The sequence below is a fragment of the Acinonyx jubatus genome, chromosome F2, assembly GCF_027475565.1.
Source record: "Acinonyx jubatus isolate Ajub_Pintada_27869175 chromosome F2, VMU_Ajub_asm_v1.0, whole genome shotgun sequence".
Classification (NCBI taxonomy): Eukaryota; Metazoa; Chordata; class Mammalia; order Carnivora; family Felidae; genus Acinonyx; species Acinonyx jubatus.
In genome coordinates this window covers 53,144,061-53,159,080 of record NC_069394.1, presented here as the reverse complement: position 1 = coordinate 53,159,080, position 15,020 = coordinate 53,144,061, and the positions used below count along the sequence as shown (strand labels likewise).

Sequence of the window (15,020 nt, the reverse complement as noted above, 5' to 3'; positions counted from 1 at the left end):
AGTTTTGTTTTCTTTAAAAATATTTACATAATCATGCTATTTACTAATACTTTAAAAAGAGGCCTTGGACTTGAACCTTTACCACCCTAACATGTAAAATCCCTGGGACACCTTTGAATCCCAAAGATCTTCTGAAGAGGCTGGAGGGAAACCCTGATCCAGGCTACGACAAAGGGTAAGAAGTTGGACATGAGTGGGGGACAAGGGGATGAGCGTCCTCAAAACTGAATGGATGTAATGACAGCGTACAAGGGAGGCCACACAAATGGGCTCTGCTGTATACACCGTGCACCCCAGCACAGCAATCCAGACCTTGGCCTCCCAGCACACAGCCCTCCAGGTTCTAGAGAATACTCCAGAGTCCAGAGAAATGAGACCCAGACACCTTCACATACAGCAAAGCAGAGCTGGTCTACAGTGTGTAATGATTTAATAAATGAGGACGATGTATCCACAGCTACCTATGAAGCACATTTATAGACGGCCCAAATCTCTTTGGGACCAGCCTGTCACAGAGCCAAAATTTCTATCTAAAAGAGTAAAAGGCCACAAAATATAAACATCATGAGAAAAATTTGGTCTCAGAACTAGGAACAGTTGTTTCTGCAGGAAAAAATGTGTTTTTAGCTTAGGACCCTATTAATCACAAGGCTATGATTCTAGTTTTCTCTTCAGACTGTTCATCAGAAAGCATTGAACAAAACTTGGTTCTTTCATATTAACCATGAAAGATTTCACAGAATTCATTCTGCATACTAACCTCCCTCCTTCCTCTGTGTTTCCTACATTATATTCCCTGTGCCTCATTTTACCTTCACCTGTTTTTAATCCACTCTGTCTTAATGTGTTATATATTGTGCCTTATTCTTACAAACCCTTCTGGAGCAAGCTAGGATATAAACAAACAGTTGCCAGCTTTTCATAAAGATGAAAAGAGCTTAGAGATAATCCAGTTCTATCCTCCATATTTTACGGATGAGAAATCTGAAGTTCTAAGGTTGCAATGATTATTGGTTTAAAGACGAGCTGGAATTTAGGGATCCCAAATGTAGCTGACTGATTTTCCTCAATACCTGATTACCTTCTATGACACATCTGTTGTCTCTCCTTTTCTTTTCTTTTTTCTTTTCTCCTTTTCTTAAGGCAGCACTGCCCCAGGGGTGCTGGTAGACATTTCTCCCCATCGGCGGGAATAAAAAATTTAGGAAATTCTGCATTCTACATCTTGCTCTGGAGAGTCCCAAGAAAATTCTGAGAAACCTGCAGTAAGTACATCGATTTAATTTCGTTTAACCCATGTCTCTCAAACATCTGATCGTAAATAAAACGTTTTTTCTTTTCTCTTTCAGGAGCAGCAGTAGGGAGCTGAACCTATTAACATCTCTCTTTGGGAAGTGCTGGGTTAAGTAAGACAAGACCGACCTCCCAAAGCCAGCTGTCTAAATCCTCACGGCGGGTGGGAGGAGAATGGTCAAACATCCAACTGACTGACATATCAGCTTGAATAGCGGCATCTCTCAATGTTGGCAAGTCCAACACTGCTGGCCTCACGGCTGGAGCACATCCCACCCAGTGAAAGAGGTGCGGAGGCAGAGGGACAGTGGCTGCCCTTGGCCTTCCTCCTCCTGTTGCTGGGGGGACCCTATGCAGGCGTGCTGCGGAGTCCAGCTCACCCTGACGGCCGTGGAATGTAGTGGCTGGAATCCCGGGTTTACCACACAGCATTAACCTGTACCCACTCTGAAGTCTAGAAGGACAGAAATCAAAAATGCTTCTCCTGGGGCGCCTGGGTGGCTCAGTCGGTTGAGCGTCCGACTTCGGCTCAGGTCATGATCTCGTGGTTCGTGGGTTCGAGCCCCGCATCAGGCTCCGTGCTGACAGCTCGGAGCGTGGAGCCTGCTTCTGATTCTGTGTCTCCCTCTCTCTCTCCTCCTCCCCTCCTTGTACTCTGTCTCTCTCTCTCTCAAAAATAAAAATAAACATAAAAAAACACATTTTTTTAAAATGCTTCTTCCACTGATGTAAATAAACGCCAAGAGACAAGGGGTGCACAGTTTGAAAACCAACAATGTAACACATCACGTGCACTTCCATGGGGATGGCATGTGTGTTTACAGATCCCCAAGGGACATGGCTTCGAAGCAAGCTCTGTCGTTGGTACATGTACAGGAGGTACCTGTGATTGGGCGCATGGAGCCCTAACACACTCTGGCACAGACAGCCCCAGTGCACATGCCATCTTCCCTTACCACCTGCGGAACCATGGATAAGTCACCCACACTCTGTGCGCTTCAGTTTCGTCTTCAGTAAAACGGGAATAATATTAATGGTAGCAGGAGTGGGAGAGTCAAGTGGATTAAATGAATTAGTATCTGCAAAGTGCTTAGACCACTGCCTGTCTCACAGTAAGAGCAGTTTAAGTGTTTGTTAAATAAAATAGTTAAGCATTTACTCCAATTTCCCTCTATTGGTATACCTATACCAATAGACAAAGTCTTTGGTATGTCTTTTGTCTGTCTGTCTTTTTGCAACAGACAAAGATGAGCTGTAACTGGTGAAACAAGACCCTTGCAACTCCTCGTTTTAAGACAGGGATAGTCCTTGTCTCCTAGTTACAAGCCTATGAATGAAGCCAGACCAGGCGATTCTGCCTCTAGAGGTGCACACACTGACTTAGCTGCCTGGGAGCTCCCACTGCTTTCCGGCAGGCCGTGGCCGCATGCTCTGGAGAGCCAGTTGTCACTGGTGCATGCTAATGATCAGGCCTCCAGTGCAGCGGTTACCGGGGATTCCAGAAGAATAGGAACAAGAAGGCAGGATGGGAGCCGGGGCCACCAAGGCACAGAAGCGCTAGCAATTCCTGCAAACTGTCTTCTGAGGCCTGCAGGTCATCTGCCCCAGGCAGCGTCTCCAAGGAGCCGTTGCGGGGACAGGAGGGACTGGCTGCACCTTGGCCTTACCTCCCTGGGTAGCCCTTCACTGGGTTGTTAAAAATAATAAAATAAAAACGACTTTAAGAACGGACAATATAAATGTACCTATATACTGTAGCAATAAACAGAAACAGTCCTGGTTAATTTTTCTTGGTTCCTTTGGTATTTACTTGAAAATATCATCATATAAATATATTTTATATATTTTTAAAAGGTTATACAAACACATCTTTGAAAAGATTGCCAAACATACTTTAAAAGACTGAGATATTTAAAAATTAAGCAGATAACGTACCTGAATGATGTCATAAGTAGCAGAGTAAAAGATCTGCTTTTGGTATTTAAGGCCGACCCTTATATAGGTTACATAAAAAGCCAAGAAGGGTTTGCAATAATCTAATGACTGAGTGTATTGTGACATTATCACAACTATAATTTTAGAAATGTCATAATTTACATGATATAGTCCTTATAAAAACATGCAGAGAGTTCTTACAAATATAAGCCAAGACTGGGAAATATGATAAATCTCTCTTGCAGCATAAGGACGAGGGGCCCTTGAACTTGGCTGGGAATGGCCCCAGCACACCTGCTCTTGGAGCTCTCCTGGTCTGGCTCATGTGCTCTGTCTGAGAACATAGGAGCCTGCAGCCTGACAACATCTTTTTCTGCTCTAGTAAGAAACACACAAGCACACATATGAAGTCCCTGGACACCAGGGGCTGTTGGGGACCATCGCACCACACAGTTCCTGTGCTGGGGGGGGGAGGGGGCAAGTGGGGTGAACATAGAACCTTAAGAAGAAGAAACACTGGGCCTCAGTCTTGCTTTGCTTTCTGCCGTTTCAGTTTCCAAGGCAGGGTTTGCACACTGCTTTGCACTTTCACTTCTACAGTTGTTAACTTTAAAGTTCTGAACATTTGGGGCATGGCACCCTCTCACAGAGTCCCTAGCAGTGTACTTCTTACCTCAAAGCGTATCTTTTAATGGGTCTTTTTTCTCTTACCTTAGGCAGCCCACACCTGCTTCTGTGAAATCATCAGATGGTGCACATAGGTTATTTTTCATTTACACTGACATGAATACAAATGCACAGGGAGCAATCTCAAAGCAGGTCTGGTGTGTTCATAAACTTTCATGATTGCAATTCTTGTTACTACAGTATTTTAGATAGGCACACTGCTATCTTGAGCCTTTTTAATGTAATACATGCATAACGTAAGGTAAGGAAAACTATCACTTAAAGGAAACTATTTTCCCAAATTGTGACTTGCATCTACAATGAGAAACTACTGAAATATATTATATTATATTATATTATATTATATTATATTATATTATATATATATTTTACAAAACCTCTAAGCTAATCTGTTGCTCAGGATTTTGAGATTCTCCACTGCTCTGCTATTTTCCCATTCTGTATGCACAGCACAGATTCCTGCCAAGCCTATTACAGTGAACAAACAATGTCTTCTCTGTCAGAACAGACAATGAATAGTATCAAAAAATTCTCCTCTAATGTACAGCCTCCATTTCCCCCACTCAGCCCCTTCAGAAAAGAACCACCAGGATGAGGACTGATGAGGAAAACATTACTCGCTCCTTGCCATCTGAAATTGCATTCTCACAAGCTAAGGACTAAGTAACATCAGCCATTTATTAACTGCTAAACAGAGAAAGCTGACAAGTTTATTTTCTTTTAAACTGGATCGTATATTTTTGCATGTCTGTGGGTTGTGTACATGGGTATCTTTATCAGGAAGGAAGGAAGGTGTTTTATCAGATGTAATTTCAGGGCTTAGCAAGAACAGCTTTTGGCTAAAGACTGAGCAGCAACAGGGGAACTTCATAGAAATGACACAGCGATTTGTGTTAAAATATTGGCAGCCAATTCATGAATGCTAAAGCTGACGGTGGGTGAATTCAGCTGCTTCTGTTAAGCCTTTATTCCCGCTAAGCTCATGATTCATAAAGAAAGCGCCTGGAGTTACTCCTCTGAAATGTACAGTATGATGCTGACAGACTCCTTTTGGGAGTCTCTCTCTCTTCTTTTCTCTCTCTCTCTCTCTCTTCTTTTCTCTCTCTCTCTCTCTCTCTCTCTCTCCCTTTCTCTCATTTTCATTTTCTCTCTCATACGTGTGCCCCTCCCCCTCCCAAAAGAGGTATTAAAGATATGATTTTCCCAACCAAGAACTTCATGAAGTATTTGTCACCAACCAACCGCAGGCTCACTTAGTAGGTAAAAGGAGAGCATGGATTTTCTTTAAAATCTTCCACACATTTGTAAGTCTTCGTTGGTGTAAAATATTATGATTCCGCTCCCTTTCCCTTTGTGACACGGGCACAGCATAAATGGTCTGGTAACCTCTAAGAAGAAGGATGCCACACGTTCCCCATAAAGGACAAAATGCTACTGTAATAACCAAACTACAACGCCTGTTGCTTTCATGAACACCAGAGAGAGATTAACACGAAGCAAAAAGTATAGCTTCCCCTTTCCTCCCTTCCTTCCCCCCACATTTGGAGCACAACTCCATAAGCTCCCGGTTCGGCCGCCATTCTCCCGGGAACACAGTTAGGAGACACTGCAGGGTGTCCCCACGGTCCTGCTTTCTTCTCTCCCTCCCTCTCGCCATGGCACTCTGAGTCTGTGTTAGGCTAAACAATCCGGCCTTTGTGCAGGACCCCCGCAATCTGCAAATCCTAATGACGGGCCCCCTTCTTGTTACAATGGGAATGTTTACCTTGGAGAAATGTTTGTCCAAATAAGTAGCCAATATTCTGGCAATGTACTGCCTCGGAAATGTGCTGAGAGGCCTCTCTTCCTCCCCGACCTATAACCAAAGAGAAAGAAAGTTAGGGGAAAAAGGCAGATAGACATAGACTTTGAAAGACACCTGTCCAGTTTGCTGTACAAATGCTCGCAAATTTACGCCAAATGCTGAGTTTTTTCATTCCTTCCTGAGCAAAGCTAGCTGCGAGGTCGAGGAAAAAGTACAAACAGCAGTAAGTAAATAAAAAATGTTTTCTAATACTCAATGGTGAATCAAACATACATCAACTTATTGGTTCTTTCCATATTTCCCCTAATATTGTGATAAATAAATCTATGTGTTATTGTGGTTAATATTAAAATTCAGTTCCTGAATTTGGGATAAAAAGCGATTTATTTGAAGAGTATGTTTTTTTTTTTTGTTTTTTTTGTTTTTTTAGCATTTATTTATTTCTGAGACAGAGAGAGAGCATGAATGAAGGAGGGTCAGAGAGAGAGGGAGACACAGAATCCGAAACAGGCTCCAGTTTCTGAGTGTTCAGCACAGAGCCCGACGTGGGGCTTGAACTCACGAACCGCGAGATCATGACCTGAGCCGAAGTCGGAGGCCTAACCGACCTAGCCACTCAGGCGCCCCGAAGAGTATGTTTTTAAATAAAATAAGCCACGATTTAATTATGAGAATGTCATATTAAAAGGAGCATTATGGGGGCGCCTAGCTGGCTCTGTCGGTTGAGAGTCCGACTTCAACTCAGGTCGCGATCTCACAGTTCATGAGTTCGAGCCCTGTGTCAGGCTCTGTGCTGACAGCTCGGAGCCTGGAGCCTGCTTTGGATTCTATGTCTCCCTCTCTCTCTGCCTCTTCCCCTGTTCGTGCTCTCTCTCTCAAAAATAAATAAAATAAACGTTAAAAAAATTTAAAAGGAGCATGATGGGTACAGTGTGAACTGTGTGGCCTGAATGACACACAGATCTCCTAATCCCAAATTGCTCCTTCGCCCCATTCCACTGTGGGCATAAGGGAGCTGTGCACAAACAGAGGGATGACAGGCAGGGATGCTTTCCCTCCATTTCCCTCCTGATTCATGAGCACCCTTCATCCCATCCCACCCGTGGCTTTGCTCTAGTTTCGTGCCCAGCGTTTCCTCCATCTCCCTTTCCTCTCCAGATCTCTTCCCATCCCCTAACAAATATCCCCCGAACCGAACCTCTGTTAGATGGAAGACACCACAGGAAGTGCAGTGTGAGAGGGAGCGGGGGGGGGGGGGGGGGGGGGGGGAGGCATGGAATGAATGAATGACCTCACACCCTAAGGGAGATATCCTAGCTGTTAACTAAGATTCAGAGCTTCTCAATGGTTTTAACAGAGATTCAATTCCTGATTTATAATATAAAAAGCTGAGTAGAACATGAGCCTTCCAGATCTGCATGTAGTGATGTTCTATTATTAGGACCACATATGATCATCTTAAACTGTATGTTGCTTTCTCCCATAGCAGAGTCAGCAGATTATTTATATTATCTCAAGGTACATCTATTGTTTGCCTGACAGTTACTAAGTGAGAAGTGGCTGCCTTTTGTTTGCCGCTGCATTCAGCTATTATTATTTTCTTTTTTTTACTAAGTCTAAAAAGACCAGAATAGGACACACAATCATGGGCTGTCTTCTTCCAACTCGACTCCAGGTCTTTCCACTGTCAATCACGCAAACTTAAGAGAGGTCTGGGCGGTTTCACTGGGTGAGGGCTTGACAGACAAGAGCCTTTCCCAAACCACCTTTCACTCTTTCATTAGATTTTAAAACAAATCTCCTGAAACCCTGCCATGCAGATATCTCTGGATGCGGATTCCAACTGTAAACACCTCCACTTCCGCATGTCATCATGGTTGGTCCCAGAGAACTCTCTGGGATTTGTTAAAAATAGAATCAAAATTTGATTATCTAAATCAAATTGCTGCAGCAAAATAAATAAATAAAATGAGAAGAATATTCTTCTTAAAATGCCAAATCTTATTAATATGTATTAGAAATAATATTTTTGCATATGCTTTCTCTATTACTAGATGGGAGTAAAGAGTCTAATTTGAAAATTGAGCACACAGCTTGACAGTTATTTTAATAGCCTAAAAGTGGTGCATAATTTTGCACTTTCAGAATACGCATCTTGTGACTCAAAAATATTTCAAAGAAGCAAGGTAATCAGGACACGGTGGTATTGGAATAGGACAGACATACAGTTCAGTAGAAGAGAATTTACCATTCAGAAATAAACCCATATATCTATGGCCAATTAATGTTTGACCAGGGTGCCAAAATTGTTCAAATGGGGAAAAATACTCTTTTCAACAAAAATATCTGGGACAACTGGATAGCCATGTGCAAAACACCAAAGATGCACCCTCAACTCGGAGCATATGAAAGTTAACTCAGAATGAATCAAATCTACATTTAAAAGCTAAAACAACAAAACTATTACAAGAAAGCATAGGGATAAATATCTTCATGAGCTAAGATTTGGCAGTGTAGTTCTATATATGACACAAAAAGTGAAAGCAACAAAAAATAGGTACCTTATCAAAATTAAACACATTCATGCTTTAAAGGACACTATTAAGAAAGTGAGCTGGGAGGGGCACCTGGGTAGCTCAGTTGGTTAAGCGTCCGACTTTGGATTATGTCATGATCTTGCAGTCTGTGGGTTTGAGCCCCGCGTCAGGCTCTGTGCTTACAGCTCAGAGCCTGGAGCCTGCTTCGGATTCTGTGTCTCCCTCTCTCTCTCCTCCCGTCCCCCTCTGTCTCCCTCTCTCAACAATAAATAAACATTAAAAAAAAATTAAAAACAAAGTGAAGGCAACCCCCCAAATGGGAAAAAATATGAGAAAATCATATCTGATAACGGACTTTTGTCTAGAATATATAAAGGGGTGCCTGGGTGGCTCAGTCGGTTGTGCGTCCGACTTTGGCTCAGGTCATGATCTCGTGGTTTGTGAGTTCGAGCTCCACGTTGGGCTCTGTGCTGATAGCTTGGAGCCTGGAGCCTGTTTCAGATTCTGTGCCTCCCTCTCTCTCTGCCCCTCCCCGGCTTGTGCTCTATCTCTCTCTGTCTCTCAAAAATGAATAAATGTAAAAAACATTTTTTTAGAATATATAAAGAACTTTTATAACAAATAATAAAAAGACAACCCAACCAAAAATAGGCAAAAGATCTGAATAGACATTTCTCTGAAAATACATACAATGGCCAATGAGCACATGAAAAGATGCTCAGCATTATTAGTTATCAAGGAAATCGAAACAAAAACCACAATGAGATGAGACAGCGCTTCATCTCCAGTAGAATGGTGTTAATCAAAAAGTCTACATGGTAACAAGTGTTGGTGAGGATGTGGAGAAATCAGAATCCTCCGTACTGTGCTGATGGGAATGTAAAATGGTACAGCCACTTAAAACACAGCCTCGTTGTTCTTCCAAAAGTTAAACATAGGAGTTACCATGCGATCCAGTAATTCCACTCCTAGGAATACCCCAAGAGAAATGAAAACATGTTCACACAAAAACTTGTATACAGATGTTCACAGTAGCAGCATGCATAATAGCCCCAAAGTGGAAATAATACAAATAGCCATCAACTGGTGAATAAACAAAGAAAATGGGTGTACCCATATAAAAGAATAGTATGTGGCCAAAAAAAGTGGAATGAAGCACCGACATGTTACAATATGGATGAATCTTGAAAACATGGTAAGTGGAAAAAACTAGTCACACAAAAAGCCCAATATTACATGACTCCGTTTACATGAAATGTCCAAAATGGTCAAATATATAGATAGAAAGTAGATTAGTGGTTGCTTAGGGCTGCAGGAGATGGGGATGATAGCTAAGGGGTGCAGAGTTTCTTTGTGAGGTAATGAAAACGATCTAAAATCGTGTGGTGGTTGTGCAGCTCTGTGAATGTACTGAACACCATTAAATTGTACACTCTAAATGGGTGAATTGTGCGGTGTGTGAATCATATCTCAATAAGGCTGCTACCAAAAATAAACTCCAAGAAATGTGAACATTAAAACATCAGTCATTTTCCAGGTCAGTTTGAAAGAAATATGGCAAACCCAAGTGTAAATCTAGCTGGAATCCATAGGTTACTGCACGAAGCAGGATCACTGGGGTCCACTGCCAACTATCATATTCTGAGACAACCTGAGCATAATTCTGCGTGGATCAAGTGTCCCTTTTAGATTCTCTTTCGTGTTCATGACTATCTGGAAGTATGCACAGCAGTTAGTCACTGCACACGATGACAGATCCAATCAAATAGAAATCATATGCTTTCCATGTTGATTTCTTTTTCCACTGAATGGAGTTTTAGGACTTCTGAAATGAGGGATCTACTCAAACATGACCACCTGCCACTGCATACACTATGTCAGTGGAATGCCTAACGCAGCAATGTTTCTTCTATACCTATTGCACTGACAGAAGTTTTCATTAGGGCTGTTAGCAGGTTCTTAACATGGATGATGACATTCATAAGGCGGCTCAAACAAGTGAACTCTGATAATTCATGATGCATTTTGTCTGCTAACCTGAAGGCTTGTTCTAGTTAAAGTCACTCAGAAAAACTGACACAGAGTTCAATTTCTGGGCCACTGGGACCCTGCGGGTTGGGATATGCACCTGACAGATGGCTTGGCCCAACCCACAGCTGAGTTGAGGCATTGCTGAGAAGAGGTACAGGAAGAGGAATGTTCTTGTTGTTTTGTTTTTTTTTTTGTTTGTTTGTTAAAGTTACGCCCTTACGGTCCCTTCTAGGGAAAGAGTGATGACGCTGATAGCATATTCCCCTGCTATCTGGGTAAATACAGGGACTTGGTAGCAGTGACTTGAGCAACCCAATTCCAAATTCACATCTAACTTTTATTTAAAAAATTTTTTTTTTCTTCAACGTTTTTATTTATTTTTGGGACAGAGAGAGACAGAGCATAAACGGGGGAGGGGCAGAGAGAGAGGGAGACACAGAATCAGAAACAGGCTCCAGGCTCCGAGCCATCAGCCCAGAGCCTGACGCGGGGCTCGAACTCACGGACCGCGAGATCGTGACCTGGCTGAAGTCGGACGCTTAACCGACTGCGCCACCCAGGCGCCCCCACATCTGACTTTTAAAAACTATACTTGGAGGCAGGTAATCCACTCACTGTGGGACTAGAATCATGAAGCTCAATTAGGGATTTTTAAATTTAAAAGAAATTTAAAGATGATCTACAAATCAACCCCACTTGATACTTGGACCCTTTTTACAATGTCTGTGACATTGTAGGTTATAAATACAATATCGAAAGGACTTGGTCAAACATAACAGTTACACGTACTGAGCACAGAATGAATCACAGTGCCTAACATATAATAACTACTCTTTGAGTTGTGGTAGGGTCCCCTCCCTAAGGGAAGAAAAAAAACAAAACACAAACATCAAGGCAACCTGGCCATACACATACGTGACAACATCCCTTGTACACGACCTTGTAACATGAGACCACTTAATCAGACTACATGTTTGTGTGTTACCATATATGGGAGACAAAGAAGCAGAAAACATATAGAAAGAAAAAAAAAAACTATGCCATGTGGCATTCAGGGCTCAGTTCTTCGGGTACGAACCCAACTGAGAGGTGCCAGTACCAATAAAGTTGCTTTTTGGAAAGAAAAGTCTCGATGTCACCACTCTCTGTGTGAGAATCCTGGTACAGAGTGAATTAATTTAAAAAATTCAGAGTAGATTTGAGGATATTGCTATAATAAAGCTGCTCTCTCTAGTAGTCCCTGTGGACAAGGAAAGGAAGGAGTGGGATTGGGGGTCACTCATGATTGGCGTGTGACCACAGCAACCTGTCACACATGCAAACGCCACCCAAGTAAACACCATTTTTATCCACGTTGCAATGGAAACAAACTAATAAACAAAACTTAGATCTGCTAATTGAACCTATGCCAGAATTCCTTCCCTAATGAAGGGTCCCCAGAAGGCATTCATTTCTGTCTCTGGGAAGTGCTGTTAGATTTGGGCTGGGGTAAGGAAGGTTCTTTTTCACCCAGAGACTTAGTAGCCTCAACCTAGTTGGAGTCCTGGTTCTAACTTCTAGGGCCATACAGACCAAGTCCAATAATTTCCCTACATGGCAACCTTTCAATGCTCAAAGACACATATTTAAAGAAGTTCCTCTTCTCCTGCCCTTGAGCCTCCCTTTCTCCATTTTAGAGAATATAGTTCTGAGTACCAGCTACCCTAACTCAAAAGAGCACACAGGCTGTAAGAAGAAGGGAGCTAGGCCCTGGCCAGGCCTGCTCACAAGAACAGAGCAGGCTGAGAGCTTATTCCAGCTGTAAAGCCCAACTCAGGAGAGTGGCCAAGCACAATGTCCAATGGACAAGGTAACCTTGATCTCATTTAGGAAACAGTCCTTATGTGGGTTTTGGTAATAGTGCTAGGGGGATGCTTGGGGACCAGATATCATAAAGAGACAAAGCTGTCAACAGGGAGCAACAGGCTGGTGAACCCAAAGCAGTGCCATTATCACCCTGGGGTCTAGTCACACCTGCAGAATCTGGCCACCGGGCACTGATTCAGGGTAGGAGCCACAATTCTTGAGAAGACCTCCTGGCAACATGAAGACAGACCATGGTACCCAACATAGACGGTCAGTCCCACACATTTAGATACATAGGAAGAGAAAGAGCTGAAACTTGCAAGGTCAAGGAGTGAGTATCATGGGAATCTGGAAGTCATTCCTGAGACACCAGATCCTACACCTGGGTGGCAATACAGGCCACTTGGAACGCAACACTGGTCATCTCAGCGGTCAGCACTGGGGCAAAACGATTGTCAGGATGGGAGCTTAAAATTCAACAAACAATTTAACCAGTACGGAGCAAAACTGTATTGTGGGCAAGGCATGGAAAGAACATGACTAGAGATGTGTTGCACTGCCCTGAGGGCTAGGTTTCAACATCTTTAGTACTTCCTGTTTCAGTGAGAACAAGCTCAGACTCGGGGAGGGCAAGATGATGCATGCAAGAGGAACAAGGAGAAGAAACAGGGGAGGCAGGAGGAGACATGCTGGGGGCCAACACTTTCATTTTTGAGTTGTTCTCTTCCAAGTGACCAACCTCAAAGGCAGTCTCTAAAAGAAGTAGCACTTTGTCACTGAAGAGTGCAATAGGCTTATTCATGTCAGTGCAGACACTATACTCTTATTTAGGAAAACCTGTGATCACAGGAGCTTTTTGCACCAGCTACACTGTACTATTGGGATATATGAATCTTATACTTGACTTAAACAAAATCTAAATTTCTTTCATATATGAGGATTCTAAGCCATACCTCTCCTACTGTCCTTCTGCAATTTCATTGGTGGTGGTGGTGGTGGTGGTGAGGTGCTTACATCATCCGTGTGCCCTTCCTGCCTCTTAGATCTGGATCACTGAGGTAAAGGTCAAGATGTCCTCGAATTCGGTTTCTCTACTTTGTTATTACATTAGCCATCTCTCCCAACTTTGGGCCAAGCATTGGTACAGTTTCACCCAAGTGAGGCTGAATGTTGACTAGGACAGGATTTGGTTCAAATACCAGAAACCTTTCTCTAAGGAGAGAGCAATTTATTAATCAGTTCCCTCTGGATATACATACCAAACCAGTTATTAATCTAGCTAATTATACATACCCCTATTTGTCCAAATGATAAATGTTAGCAATTTGATATACTTTGGGTACAGAAAACCACAAATATATCTATAAATTAATGCATATTTCTTATTAATCCATTTGAATTTTTTTTAATTTTTAAATGTTTTATTTTATTTTTGAGAGACAGAGAGAGACAGCGTGAGTGGGGGAGGAGCAGAGACACACACACACACACACACACACACACACACACACACACAGAATCTGAAGCAGGCTCCAGGCTCTGAGCTGTCAGCACAGAGCCCGATGCAGGGCTCGAACCCACAAACTGTGGGATCATGACCTGAACCCAGTCTAACCGACTGAGCCACCCAGGTGCCCCAATCCATCTGAATTCTATGATAAATTAGTAAATCATCAATAAAATAGAGATCAGTCTCAAAGCACAGACACTTGCTTCCATGAAAATGTCAATATCCAGTCCTTCACAATAATCATGCAAGAAAATAATACCGAATATGCTCAATGGTTAGAGCAATTAAAAGGGTAGCTAAAGCCAATGGATATGGGTTATGATGTCCTGAACAACACTGGAAAACCATAATTTACCATGGAAGCTTCTTCCTCTCTCATCCCAGGATTCTCGATTCCCTCACTCACTTCTCCCCTTGCTAAGCTCCCTTGGGTTTTCCAGCCATTTTTTTCTTGCCAGCTCTCCCAGCTGTGTCTCCGGTCTCTTCCACCCCCCAGCAGCCTTAGCTTACACTTCCAGCTTTCCCGGGATTTTCTGTGTTAACAGTTCTGGTTTTCATGCCATCTGATGTCTCCTGCCTCATTTCTCACACGTTCTAACAGCTGAAATCCTTCATGTATGCGAAGCAACAGTCCATTAAGAAAAGAGTGTTTTCAGGGAGTTAACTTTCTTTACTGAGAACAGAAAAATGGGAGAGGCAAGAAAGGAAAGTTCAGAGGTGCCAAAGAGAGGCTACTATGAAGATAAGATGAAAGCAAAAAAAGAAAAAAAAATCAAAAAATTTTTAGGCCTCAGAAAGATGTACGTATGACACTGGGATAATAATTCCTTCTGAAAATCCTCTTAAATGGTGTGGTTTAATAAAAATAATCCTCTTTCCAAGGAGAACATATTTTTCTTGAATTCTGGGGAACTGATGATAAAAATCCTTAAACACGTATCCTCATACTATCTACAATATACAGAACCCAGGTAAGCACACATACAGTTATAATACACACTCCGAGTTATTAACAAATGACATTGTATTAGCAAAAACCTTCTTTTCATAAGAACATTACCTGGAAAGAGGTCTAAAATGACACTATTTCCCATAAGCCTTATCTGTAAGCATGCATCCTAAGCCAGGCTTGGATTTGAATTCCTTGCAGTTTCAATATTAACAGAGAAAAAAACAAAATGACCAAAGTGCTCAACAGGAAAAAAAAATTCTTTCTTCCTGGCAAAAAATCGAATAGTTTACAATATGCAAATTTAATGTATTTAAAGAAAGGTGCATGCTTCTCAGACATCTGAACATAAAGCAAGGTAGCACAAACACTAACAATAAAAAGATTAGCTTTGGGAACTTAAATGCTGCTTTGGTGAGCAGAAAATAC

At 42.3% G+C, this 15,020-nt stretch overlaps 1 protein-coding gene across 2 annotated transcripts in view; it reads right to left on the bottom strand.

Annotated features, from left to right (window-relative positions):
- PAG1 (phosphoprotein membrane anchor with glycosphingolipid microdomains 1) overlaps window positions 1–15,020 on the bottom strand; it is a 141,448-nt gene that overhangs the window by 52,680 nt on the left and 73,748 nt on the right. For both annotated transcript variants that reach the window (XM_027064327.2, XM_053208098.1), the window contains exon 2: window positions 5,681–5,770. The gene's annotated coding sequence lies outside the window, so the exon portion shown is untranslated. The remainder of the gene's footprint in view (window positions 1–5,680; window positions 5,771–15,020) is intronic.